We start from the raw sequence: 13,875 nt of genomic DNA on the forward strand, positions 1-13,875 counted from the left end.
CAGTATTTTTGTAACGGATGCTGGGATTCATCCCCTCAGCACAAATTTAGGCACCGAATTTGCAGGAAGGAGCGCACATACTATGTGGAGATGTATTTCCTTGAGGGGACTGATCGAAGACATTTCCCTGCGGGGTCGACCTAGGGACTAAGCTGACGACAGCCATGTCGGACAATCTGGCGGTTGGATTTTGAGAAGTGTTGCTCTTGCCACCACGAGCACGTAAACTCGTTCATCTGTGAAATACACTACTGGCCATTAAAACTGCTACACCACGAAGATGACGTGCTACAGACGCGAAATTTAACCGACAGGAAGAAGATGCTGTGTTATGCAAATGATTAGCTTTTCAGAGCATTCACACAAGGTTGGCGCTGTTGGCGACACCTACAACGCGCTGACAGGAGGAAAGTTTCCAACCGATTTCTCATACACAAACAGCAGTTGACCGGCGTTGTCTGGTGAAATGTTGTAGTGATGCTTCGTGTAAGGAGGAGGAATGCGCACCATCACGTTTCCGACTCTGATAGAGGTCAGATTGTAGCCTATCGCGATGGCGGTTTATCCAATCGCGACATTGCTGCTCGCGTTGGTCGAGATCCAATGACTGTTAGCAGAATATGGAATCGGTGGGTTCAGGAGGGTAATACGGAGCGCCTTGCTGGATACCAACGGCCTCGTATCACTAGCAGTCGAAATGACAGGCATCTTATCCGCATGGGTGTAACGGATCGTGCAGCCACGTCTCGATCCCTGAGTCAACAGATGGGGACGTTTGCAAGACAACAACCATCTGCACGAACAGTTCAACGACGTTTGCAACAGCATGGACTATCAGCTCGGAGACCATGGCTGTTACCCTTGACGCTGCATCACAGGCAGGAGCGCCTGCGATGGTTTACTCAACGACGAACCTGGGTGCGCGAATGGCAAAACGTCAGTTTTTCGGATGAATCCAGGTTCTGTCTACAGCATCATGATGGTCGCATCCGTGTTTGGCGACATCGCGGTGACGCACATTGGAAGCGTGTATTCGTCATCGCCATACTGGCGCATCACCCGGCCTGATGGTAGGGGTTGCCATTGGTTACACGTCTCGGTCACCTCTTGTCCGTATTGACGGCACTTTGAACAGTGGACGTTACATTTCAGATGTGTTACGACCCGTGGCTCTACATTTCATTCGATCCCTGCGAAACCCTACTTTTCAGCAGGATAATGCACGACCGCATGTTGCAGGTCCTCTACGGGTCTTTCTGGATACAGAAAATACTCGACTGCTGCCCTGGCCAGCACATTCTCCAGATCTCTCACCATTTGAAAACGTCTGGTCAATGGTGGCCGAGCAAGTGGCTCGTCACAATAAGCCAATCACTACTCTTGATGAACTGTGGTATCGTGTTGACGCTGCATGGGTTAGCTGTACCTGTAAACGCTCTGTTTGACTCAAAGCCCAGGCGTATCAAGGTCGTTATTACGGCCAGAGGCGTTTGTTCTGGGTACTGATTTCTCAGGATCTATGCACCCAAATTGCGTGAAAATGTAATCACATGTCGGTGTTAGTATAATATATTTATATCTATATATATCTAGTATATATCTAGTATAATATATTTGTCCAATGAATACCCGTTTATCATCTGCATTTCTTCTTGGTGTAGCAAATTTAATGGCCAGTAGTGTAGATGTTATTCTGTGTACTCGAGTGATGATTCTTTACCTCTCTGTGTAGTCCGACTTGCATTGAAATGCTCCTCTGCGGAGGAATACTTGAGTCGTATTTCTGATCCTAGCTAGTGAGCAAACGGAAATCTTGACCCGTGTTCTACCTCGCAGTGAAGTATTTGCTGCCCTTAGAGTTTCTGGACGGTATATTCCGTCCACTGTGTAGGCAGAGAATTACAGGTACGACACGTACGCCGTCTGCACTGCGGCCTACACCCCAGTGAGGAGGTGGTAGGTGCAGTGTAACTGCTATCCGTACTTCGGTTCAGCCGATAGAACTGCACTCGCATTAAACTTGCTGAGGTCCATTTGCTTGTCCACTCAGCATTTCCTCAAAGTGCCAGTCAGGCTGGCTAATAACTATCAGCCAACTTTTTGTCCGTCTAATAAAGGGGGATATGGTATACAGAAAGTCAAACATGTCTTCTGTCCATCTCGAAATTACGTGTATGTTTGCCGCTTGGAGTGGCCGCGCGGTTTGAGGAGCCATGTCACGGGTTGCTCGGCCCCCCCCCCCCCCCCCCCCCCCCCGCCGGAGGTTCGAGTCTTCCCTCGGGCATGGGTGTGTGTGTTGTTCTTAGCATAAGTTAGTTTACGTAATGCGTAAGTCTAGGAACCGATGACATCAGCAGTTTGGGCCCTTAGGAATTCACACACACACACACACACACACACACACACACATCCGCTATTGTGTGCTTCCTATGTATTCAATTATTTTTCACTCTATATGTTTTTTGAGAAAAAATATTTTACGATATCCACTTTGTAATTCATTGTAGCAGCATTCCGATAGGAACCACTGGTTTGTTGCATTAAACTGAAGTAAAAGCGCAACATGATACTTCGTTTTACGGAAATCATTAGGTGTAGGCTGTCAGTGGCACGGTAGCCCAAATCGCTTCTAGGCTAGAGAATTCTACTGCGCAGAAAATTTTATATAACCACATACACACACACACACACACACACACACACACACACACACACACATACTAAATGTTACGAACACCACGGGGGTTTACAGGTTACACTCGCTTTATTTACAGCGTGCGCTTAAACTTAAATTGCTTACTGCACTAAAATCGCTATTTGGGCTGCGAGAACTATCCCTATCGATAATAATTATGCGAATCAAAGAGAGTATAAACACTGATTACCAAAATGTTATGACCACTAACAACGGTGATACTGAATGCCGCCTGCTGCCGGTGTGGGCACATGACGCGGTAAGGAAAGCATACAGGGTAATTCTGTGATGGTGTTAGTAATTTTCAGGCTTGATGGAGAAAAATAAATGTATCAACATGAGGTAAAGGACACTGCTCCAGAAACGAGCCAGTCGAGAGTTATAAGCGAAAATCGTTCTGATGCATCTGACAGATTTTAGGATGGGCAATATTAAAATATGGTGATATCGAAATCAGCTGGAGTACTGCACAACTGCTGTACTGATCACTAAATCAGAAGCCACCAGCTGATAGACCAATAATTTTATCTGACGTTTTGGTGTAGAATCCATACTTAGACTGCCACGTAAATCTTGGTGATCAGATGTGTAAAGACAATATTGATCAAATTTGTAAAGACAGTATGTAAGAAACAAAGCTATCTACCTGAAACGCATCAAATAAAGATATTGGTTTATCAGCTACTGGCTTCTTACTTAGTGACCAGTACAGTAATGGTGCAGTACTCCAGTTTACTTGCAATATGGTCGCAGTCTTCCAGCACAGTTTAGTTTAACAACCACAAGTGGTGGTGTGGACGAAAATATGAGAAAACAGCCCAGTAAACATGGGCTCCAAAGTGCACACCTTAAGGATTATGGCACTTGATCATCGATACTGTGAAATACATCTCTTCTGCTCAACAAGTGCCCATTGCTCTTAAGGTATGCATTTCAGAAATATTTACTGAACATTTTTTCCTAAGTTTGGTCCATACCACCTGCTTAAAAAATATGCAAACCAAATATCATGCACTAGAAGAGATGTGTTTCACAGCATAAAAGGTAATAAAATGCTTATAGCTCTTAAAGTATGTATTATATGGTCTATGATACTAGACACCTGTTTCTTGAGTTTGTCGTTACTACCATCCCTGAAAGTTGTTTACCCCACAGTCTTAGCAAGAACCATTGCAGTACATGTACGAGGTTTGTGAGGAAAGTGATGAGACTGACAGCAGTCTGAGCAATCTCGCGGCGCTGTGTTGCTTTACTTGTGCAGACAGATGTGTCAATCTCTTCCAAACATTCAGTCCGAGCTTTTGCTCCTTGCAGCCAAGGCGTGATTTTTGAGAGCGCCATCAGTGAAGTTGTGGTTTTGCTGTGTGTTAGGAAATTATAACGCTGGAATTTAGAGCAACGTTATGCAATAAAATTTTGTGTTAGACCTGAGGAATCCGCGAGTGTATTCTCTGAAAAGTTGAAACACCACTGTGGTGAACATTCCTCGTCAAGAGCATAAGTTTTTTCCTGGCACAAATCATTTTTGGAAGGCAGAGAACATGATGAAAATGAACCTCGCTCAGGGAGATATTCAACTTCAAAAACCGATGAAAACGCCGAAGGTGACGTGCTCTTGTGAGATCAGACCGACGTTTAACGATAAGAATCACGGGTGACCTGTTAAACACTCTCACCGTACACCAAATTTTGATCGAAGATTTGCACTTGCGAAAGGTTTGTTTCAAATTGTGACGAAAAACCTCAGAACTGAGCAGAAGGACAATCGAAGCAACATGTGAGGAGTGGCACAAGGAGATATCTTCTCGACCGAAAAAAGATCGAATGAGCACATCAAAGATCAAAACAATGTTGATACGCTTTCTCGACTGTAGGGCTATCTTGCTTAAAGAATTTGTTACTCCAGGACAAACTGTCAACCAAGTGTTTTATCAAGCTGTCCTTAATAGGCTCAGGGAAAGGGTAAATCGAATGAGACCGGACACTGCAGACAAGTGGACGTTTTCAGAAAGAGATTTCCACTCTGCAGCGGAGTGTGCGCTGCTATGAAACTTCCTGGCAGATTAAAACTGTTTACCGGAGCGAGATTCGGACTCAGGAACTTTGCCTTTCGCGGAACAGTGCTCTACCATTTGAGCTGCCCAAGAAAGACTCACGACTCGCCCTCACAGCTTCAGTTCTGCCAGTACCTCGTCTCCTACCTTACAAACTTCTCATTCTGGAAACATCCCCCAGGCTGTGGCTAAGCCATGCCTCCACAATATCCTTTCTTCCAGGTGTGCTAGTTCTGTAAGGTCTGCAGAAGAGCTTCTGTGATGTTTGGATGGTAGGAGGCGATGGACTGGCAAAATTGAAACTGTGAGGGCGGGTTGTGTGCTTGGGTAGCTCAGATGGTAGAGCACTTGCCGGCGGGAGGCAAAGGTCCCGAGTTCAAGTCTCGGTCCGGCACACAGTTTTAATCTGCCAGGAAGTTTCAAGAAGATGCTGCTTCTTAACGACACCCAAAATCACACGCCCAATTTCATCAAGGAACTTTTGACCTCAAGAGGCATTCCTGATGTTCCACAGCCCCCTGTGCAGCTGATCAGAGTCAAGTAGTTCAGGCCGGCCGCGGTGGTCTTGCGGTTCTAGGGGCTGCAGTTCGGAACGGTGGGACTGCTACGGTCGCAGGTTCGAATCCTGCCTCGGGCATGGATGTGTGTGATGTCTTTAGGTTAGTGAGGTTTAGGTAGTTCTAAGTTCTAGGGGACTGATGACCTAAGATGTTAAGTCCCATAGTGCTCAGAGCCATTTGAACCATTTTTTTCAAGTAGTTCAAACGGCTCTGAGCACTATGGGACTCAACATCTGAGGTCATCAGTCACCTGGAACTCAGAACTACTTAAACCTAACTAACCAAAGGACATCACACACATCCATGCCCGAGGCAGGATTCGAACCTGCGACCGTAGCGGTCGTGCGCTTCCAGACTGAAGTGCCTAGAACCGCTCGGCCACTCCGGCCGGCTGATGAGAGTCCTTGTGACTTTTTTCTTTCAACGAAATCGAAAATGTCTCAAAAGGACCTCCGAAGAACAATCAAGAATGTGACCGACATGTTGAAGGCCCTACGAGTTGCAGCCTTCCAGTGCTTCTGCCAAGACTGGAAACGACGGTTCCGCTGGTGTATTGCTGCTGAAGGGAACAACTTTGAAGGTGACAAAAATAAAAACTTTGGTAGACGAAAAATCAGTCTAATTACTTTTCTCAAACATCTCGTATTCCACAGTCAGAGGTATCAGAACGGTTTTCGCTTACGGCTTTCGACACAGTCGTACCCGGACCAGGGCCCCTTACCTCAAATTGGCACATTAATCCTTCCACATCATCCAGGAAAGTCTGTAACTTCATCATGGAATCAGCATTTATAATCAGAGCAGGGACGAATGGGGAATCACTCTGGCGACGTTGGGGACCACATATGGTGAAATCCACTGACATAAGCGACTTCGACAAATGACAGGTTGTAATAGCCCAACGTATGGGCATGATCATCGTGGAAACGGCGAAGCTCGTCGGCTCACACAGCTGTTGCCCTGCTGCTGCTGATCAAGGTTTTGAAGAGGCTAAATATCAAACGTTATGGGTGTCTTGTTCATCCCCCAGTACGGCATCTGTGTATCCCATCTATCTGAGTCTACAGTTAAGCGCGATGAGAATGTGTTCCAAACGATTGCGTGCGTATAGCTGCAGCGAAACTACGTATCAGCGCACCATTCACCTACCCGGATGTGGAAAACCGCCTAAAAACCGCATGCAGGCTCGACGGCTCACTAAGCCTCCTCGTTAATCCACCAGAAGTATTCGAACCGGGATACGCTCGCCCTCCAGTGTCGCGGAGGCGGCGCGCTTTACAAGCGCGACTGTCCGAGCGGGTGTGTGCTGTTGTGAACAATTGCGTAAAGCGATTGGCGTACATTGAGATATTTTCTTGCTTATACTTACGTTTGTTTTTTTAAGTGGAAATTGATAAGCGGCTCCGGTGGTCTAATAAGCGTGTATCTCAAAACCAGAGAGGTTGCGGGATCGAATACTGACAGACCTCGGAAATTTTCTGTCTGACTTTAATCTAGCCTTCGCCTGCCGGGGTGGCCGAGTGGTTCTAGGCGCTACAGTCTGGAACCGCGCGACCGCTACGGTCGCAGGTTTGAATCGTGCCTCGGGCATGGACGTGTCTGATGTCCTTAGGTTAGTTAGGTTTAAGTAGTTCTAACTTCTAGGGGACTGATGACCTCAGAAGTTAAGTCCCATAGTGCTCAGAGCCATTTAATCTACCCTTCACCTTTCAGCGATGTGAGGAGTCACTAGGAACGACACATTGTTAGGATCCCGCTTTAAACTGGAGGTCCGTAGTTGGATGACTGGGACAGATTAGCGGCAGACAAATCGCCGAAATGGCACCCAAAGACTTGCAAAGAGCCTTTGAGCCCTACACACGTTTAATTACTAGCAATTTGTTATGTCGACATCAGTGTTAAGTATAGTGTGGCGTGTTGTGTAATTCAAGTGCGCTGAATACTACATGGACTGTATTTTATTTGCCGACCAGCGGCTGATTTGCCGTCGGATCAGCAATCTATTTTAGGTAACGATCGAACGAACGCGGTTAGAGTTTTTAAGTTTCGTGAACTGTCTAACGTTTTTACCAAGATTTTACAGAAATGATTTTAATATGTTCACAGAGTGACTGGCTCGCCCGTATTTTACGTAAATGGTCAGCCACTGACATTTTGCTGTGCCTTCCATTCAGCTCCTTTCTCGTCTTACTTTCCGGACACATGTCCACATAACATCTTTTCTTTATTTGTGTGTGAGGAATGTTTCCTGAAAGTTTGGCCGTACATTTTTGTAACACCCTGTATATTGGTAAGGATAACTACCAGTCCCACCAAACCCCTAAGCACCTTGATATCGTAAGAACGTCCAACAACATTTTTCTCAGTACAGCATTTTTTATTCTTTCCGGTTGCCTTAGCGTGTATGATCACATTTTGGTAATTTTTTTCCACATTCGTTTCATTTAACGAGTGTAAGGGCGCTGACGACCTCTTCGATCAGCGCCCGTAAGCACCAAACAAAGACACACACACACACACACACACACACAAACACACACACACATACACACACTGAACATTATGTACTAGCTCAGTATGTATTTATTCCAATCTTTTGTTACAGACAACTTTCTGGAGCGGACAACCACAGCTCGTAGATACTATGAATGACAATACAAGCACTCAACGCTAAATGACCATTGAAATTATCACAAAAATTTTAACAATTAAAAGTCAAGAGTGATGAGCAATTTCTAAAGGCCGAATAGCTCTATGGAGGTGTTTTATTATCAGCTGCCAGTTTCACGGCAGTATAGACGTATCGTCAGGTCTATCTCTCAGTAATGCAAATCACTGAATAAATTTTTTTGAAATGATAGAATTACAGAATCACAGTATTGGCATCCAATAAAAAACATGACAAGTGTTCACAATGGTTATATATCATAACGTAGATAGACAATTACGGAGTCCCACCATTCGGTAAGTTATCTACCTTAAGAGACAAACCACACTGGTGGGTTGTCACATTAAAATCTGTAATTACACTACTGGCCATTAAAATTGCTACACCAAGTAGAAATGCAGATAATGAACGGGTATTCATTGGACAAATATATTATACTAGAACTGACATGTGATAACATTTTCACGCAATTTGGGTGCATAGATCCTGATAAATCAGTACCCAGAACAACCACCTCCGGCCGTAATAACGGCCTTGATACGCCTGGGCATAGAGTCAAACAGAGATCGGATGGCGTGTACAGGTACAGCTGCCCATGCAGCTTCAACACGATACCACAGTTCATCAAGAGTAGTGACTAGCGTATTGTGACGAGCCAGTTGCTCGGCCACCATTGACCAGACGTTTTCAATTGGTGAGAGATCTGGAGAATGTGTTGGCCAGGGCAGCAGTCGAACATTTTCTGTATCCAGAAAGGCCCGTACAGGACCTGCAACATGTGACCGTGCATTATCCTGCTGAAATGTAGGGTTTCACAGGGATTGAATGAAGGGTAGAGCCACGAGTCATAACACATCTGAAATGTAACGTCCACTGTTCAAAGTGCCGTCAATGCGAACAAAAGGTGACCGAGACGTGTAACCAATGGCACTCCATACCATCACGCCGGGTGATACGCCAGTATGGCAATGACGAATAGACGCTTCCAATGTGCGTTCACCGTGATGTCGCCAAACACGGATGCAACCATCATGATGCTGTAAACAGAACCTGGATTCATCCGAAAAAATTACGTTTTGCCATCCGCGCACCCACGTTCGTCGTTGAGTACACCATCGCAGGCACTCCCGTCTGTGATGCAGCGTCAAGGGTAACTGCAGCCATGGTCTCCGAGCTGATAGTCCATGCTGCTGCAAACGTGGTCGAACTGTTCGTGCAGATGGTTGTTGTCTTGCAAACGTCACTATCTGTCGACTCCGAGTTCGAGACGTGGCTGCACGATCCGTTACAGCCATGCGGATAAGATGCCTGTCATCTCGACTGTTAGTGATACGAGGTCGTTGGGATCCAGCACGGCGTTCCCTATTACCCTCCTGAACCCACCGATTCCATATTTTGCTATCAGTCATTGGATCTCGACCAACGCGAGCAGCAATTTCGCGATTGGATAAACCGCCATCGCGATAGGCTACAATTCGACCTTTATCAGAGTCGGACACGTGATGGTAAGCATTTCACCTCCTTACACGAGACATCACTACAACGTTTCACCAGGCAACGCCAATCAACTGCTGTTTGTGTATGAGAAATCGGTTGGAAACTTTCCTCATGTCAGCACGTTGTAGGTGTCGCCAACAGCGCCAACCCTGTGTGAATGCTCTGAAAAGCTAATCATTTGCATATCACAGCATTTTCTTCCTGTCGGTTAAATTTCGCGTCTGTAGCACATCATGTTCGTGGTGTAGCAATTATAATGGCCAGTAGTGTAGTACATTTCCTCCTGCCCCTCTCTCTGCCCATCTCATCCTCTCTCATCTCTCTGTCAATGTCCTCCTCTTCCCTCTCAGTCCGTTTCCCCGACCTTCTCTCTCTGCCCCAGGCCTCCACCCACTATCTGTGTCATTCTCCTCCTCTCCCCCTCTCCCCCCTACTCTCTCAAAGTTATCACCACAACCCCAGTAACAGACTGGTGGTTCTTACCTCCACAGTTTTCTTTCCAGATCTTAACTACTGTGTATACGAAATTTGTTTGAAAGTGATCCAAGAACCTCTTACTCGTGGCTTTACCCGCTTACTGACATGTCGCATATATTTCACATCTTTTTAAGGTTCCACACATATTTATGTCTAGCGAATTTTTCCTTGCATTTTCGTTTTCACTTAGCTCAATGTTTATGATGTCATATCTCCTGAACTGAGTGATGTACCACTATTTAATTGTTAAGGTACACCCATTGGTATATTGGGATACTGTGTGTGAAATGTGTTGCGACTGAGGTAACAATAAAGAAATAATAAATTAAAACGCCATACATCATGCGGCAGTTTTAGGCGCATCTCGGAGTTCATGACGTCATGTCTCCTGGATAATGTGTGTGGTACAATGCTATAATTTTGCAAGTCAATTCAGTGGTATACGCGATTAATGTCTGAAAAGGGGTGTTGGAAGTAGAGTGAGGCGTGCGTGGCTCGTGTTCCCGCCATCATGTATTTTACACCCTGTTTTTAACGTACTTCCACCTCACTACGTTAATTTAAATTAATACTGTCACTGAGTTGCTGCTTTGCCTGACCGTCAGCGGCGTCAGCAGCGCGGATCGATATATCCCCTCTCTTAATATCTTTGCTCGCCTGCTATTACTTCCCGCTCGTTGTCTCTTGTAAGTCAGTTGGTCGCAGTTCGGGTTGCGAGTTCGGGTCTGCCAGTCAGTATGAATGCGTCTGGAGCGCAGTGCGGACCTGCCGGTCGGGGAGTTGCAATGCGGCGCAAGTGCAGTCGGGTTGGAGCAGCAGTGAGGTCTGCGTCGACATGGCTCGGCAGACCATTGCCGCCACGCACCACTTGAGCCGCGCCACGGTCTTGGTGGATCGTCCTACCGGACGACGCTTTTTGGCTCGCCGATCGTTCATGAGTCGGCTGTGTGTGTGTGTGTGTGTGTGTGTGTGTGTGTGTGTGTGTGTGTGCATCGACTCTCCATTTGTCTTCGTGATTGCCCAGCCACTGCTTACAAGGGAACCTCCCCATCGCACCCCCCTCAGATTTAGTTAAAAGTTGCCACAATGGATAGGCCTTGAAAAACTGAACACAGATAAATCGAGAAAACAGGAAGAAGTTGTGTGGAACTATGAAAAAATAAGCAAAATATACAAACTGAGTAGTCCATGTGTAAGATACGAAACATTAAAGATAACATCAGCCCAAGAGCGCCGTGGTCCTGTGGTTAGCGTTAGCAGCTGTGGAACGAAAGGTCCCTGATTCAAGTCTTCCCTCGTGTGAAAATTTTAATTTTTTATTTTCAGACAATTATCAAAGTTCAGGCACACACACACACTCTCCACACTTCGCTCTCCAAAATTCCAGGACATGTTCAGATTTGCTTGGACATATGCAGGATTTGACGGTCTACACACGGAAAAATTTGAAAACGTTTTGACAGAGCACAGGGAAACTGTTGCATTCATTTGTCGCAGTTTATGTGACAAACTCTTATGTTTGCATCACTTTTTTGGGAGTAATTATCACATCCACAAGAAAACCTAAATCGGGCAACGTAGAAGAATGTTTTTACCCATTCGCCAAGTGTACAAGTTAGGTGGGTCGACAACATATTCCAGTCATGTGACTCAAATGCTGTCACCAGTGTCGTATAGAATATATCAGACGTGTTTTCCTGTGGAGGAATCGGTTGACCTATGACCTTGCGATCACATGTTTTCGGTTCCCATTGGAGAGGCACGTCCTTTCGTCTACTAATCGCACGGTTTTGCGGTGCGGTCGCAAAATACAGACACTAAACTTATTACAGTGAACAGAGACGTCAATGAACGAATGGACAGATCATAACTTTGCGAAAATAAAGAAAAAATTTTCGCTCGAGGGGAGACTTGAACCACGGACCTCTCGCTCCGCAGTTGCTCACGCTAACCACGGGACCACTGCGCTCCTGGGGTCACGTTATCTTTAATGTTGCAATCTTACACATGGACTACTCAGTTTGTATATTTTGCTTATTTTATCATAGTTCCACCCAACTTCTTCCTGTTTTCTCGATTGATCTGTGTTCAGTTTTTCAAGGCCTATCCACTGTGCCAACTTATAACTACATCTGAGGGATTTGCGATGGGAGGTTCCCTTGTTAGTGTCGTTCAAGTCTTCGTGCAAGTGTGTGTCAAACTGTGTGTGTACTTGGTGTCGTTTCCACTGACAACTTGTTTTAAATGTTGACGGCGTACTGCCAGTCAGTCGGTCGGTTGGTGCGGACCAGTCAGGATATCTTCGCGCGGTGCAGTCGGCTGGGTCCTCTGGCGGTCCCTGCGCAGTGTCAGAACGTGTGTGGAGCTGTCCGATCACTACGAGCTTCGTGGTTCGCCGACCCAGGACGTCAAAGTTGAGTAGTGGTTTCAAGTACCCAAGCCACGTCCACTCACTTTGTGTGGTTCGTTTCGGTGGTTCGCTGTTGGCAAAGTTTTTCCTGTGAGCAACACCGAGTGTTCGTTTTACTGAGATTTAGCCGCCATGCGGTGGAATTAACTATATTGGTTGACTACAATTGAAGTGTGCCAGCGGAATTTTCTGCCTTGTGGCCGTTAGTGTTCCGGTTACCAGCCCTGGCCACTAACGTAATTTCAGGCAGTGTCCTTTCCTCACCTGTTGTCACTGTCCAACGCGATATGTAGTTTTGACAGCTTAATACATATACATATTTGATTGTGGATAATCACACCCGCAACATTCTGATGTTTGAGCTCTCATGTACCGATTAGTGACAATCAAGTCGTTTTTGTCGGTCGGTCCGTGACTGTCCCTTGGTTGGGTTCCGACGGATCAAGTGTAGTTGAACTCACCACCTGTCTCACCGAAGTGAACGAGGGCAGACCGACTCCCTGGAGGCTTCTGAGTGCTGTTGTCTCTACTGTTTTTCTCACCGGTGTTGAGTTGTCTGTTTATAATCTATCAGAGCCAATGATAAAAGAAAAAGTCTTGGTTTTACCATGTTTTATGTAAGTAAGTTTGAATTCCGGCAAGTGGTTATTTGCTGAAAGGCTATTGCCGTTGTGTTGTCTTTTCTTTTAGTTCGGTTTCATCTACTTAAAATTTAGGGCTTACGGTTATATTTCTTTCAGATTTTGGAAAATTAATTGTGGGTCTTCAGCCTTGGAACCTTTTTCTTAAAATTACCTTTCAAGCTTAAACATTGCAGCTTCGAACCTTATTCTTAAAATTACATTTCAAACTTAAAAATTGCGGCCTTCTGCCTTTGAAATGTTATGGTAATTTATTTTAAAATCTTGAAACTTTTATTGTGAGTCTTCAGCTGTTTGTATTGCATCTTGTTTATATTTGTCTATCCACCCTATATATCCACCCTGAATATATATAAATTATTTTATTTGCTATTTTAACTGCTTTTTATCTTATTCATTTTTATGATTTCTTGTTTGGAATAAATTACAATTTTAAGGTGAAACTGACCCCAACCTTATTTGGCGCTTTCCACAATCCTAATCACCTGTTCTGCCCAGCGGGTTAAAAGTAACAAATTAAAAGGTCATGCCTGATGCGGCATTTTATTGCTTGAACAGCGGAAATGTCGTAAGCGATAAACTTTTTCGGTATTTTGTAGGAGTGTCAGCAAGGAAAAGTCTCGTAAATGTTTGAAATTATCTGCACATTGGTTGCAGGTCTCTAATTTCTCTCCTTCTCAAATACTGGATGAATATAGTATGACTATTTGATGAATATAGATGAGTATCTGCGTGTCGTGAGGTATGCTACTTCTTCACCCCTGCGCTCCCTCCCCCATCCCCGATTTTGAGAGTGGTGCTTATCTCAACAGTGGTCCTTATTCCGCCAGCTTAGTTTAGTTTTCAGCACTTCTGATTGCCAAACAGCGGGCC

This window comes from Schistocerca serialis, chromosome 9 (genome assembly GCF_023864345.2).
Source record: "Schistocerca serialis cubense isolate TAMUIC-IGC-003099 chromosome 9, iqSchSeri2.2, whole genome shotgun sequence".
Lineage (NCBI taxonomy): Eukaryota > Metazoa > Arthropoda > Insecta > Orthoptera > Acrididae > Schistocerca > Schistocerca serialis.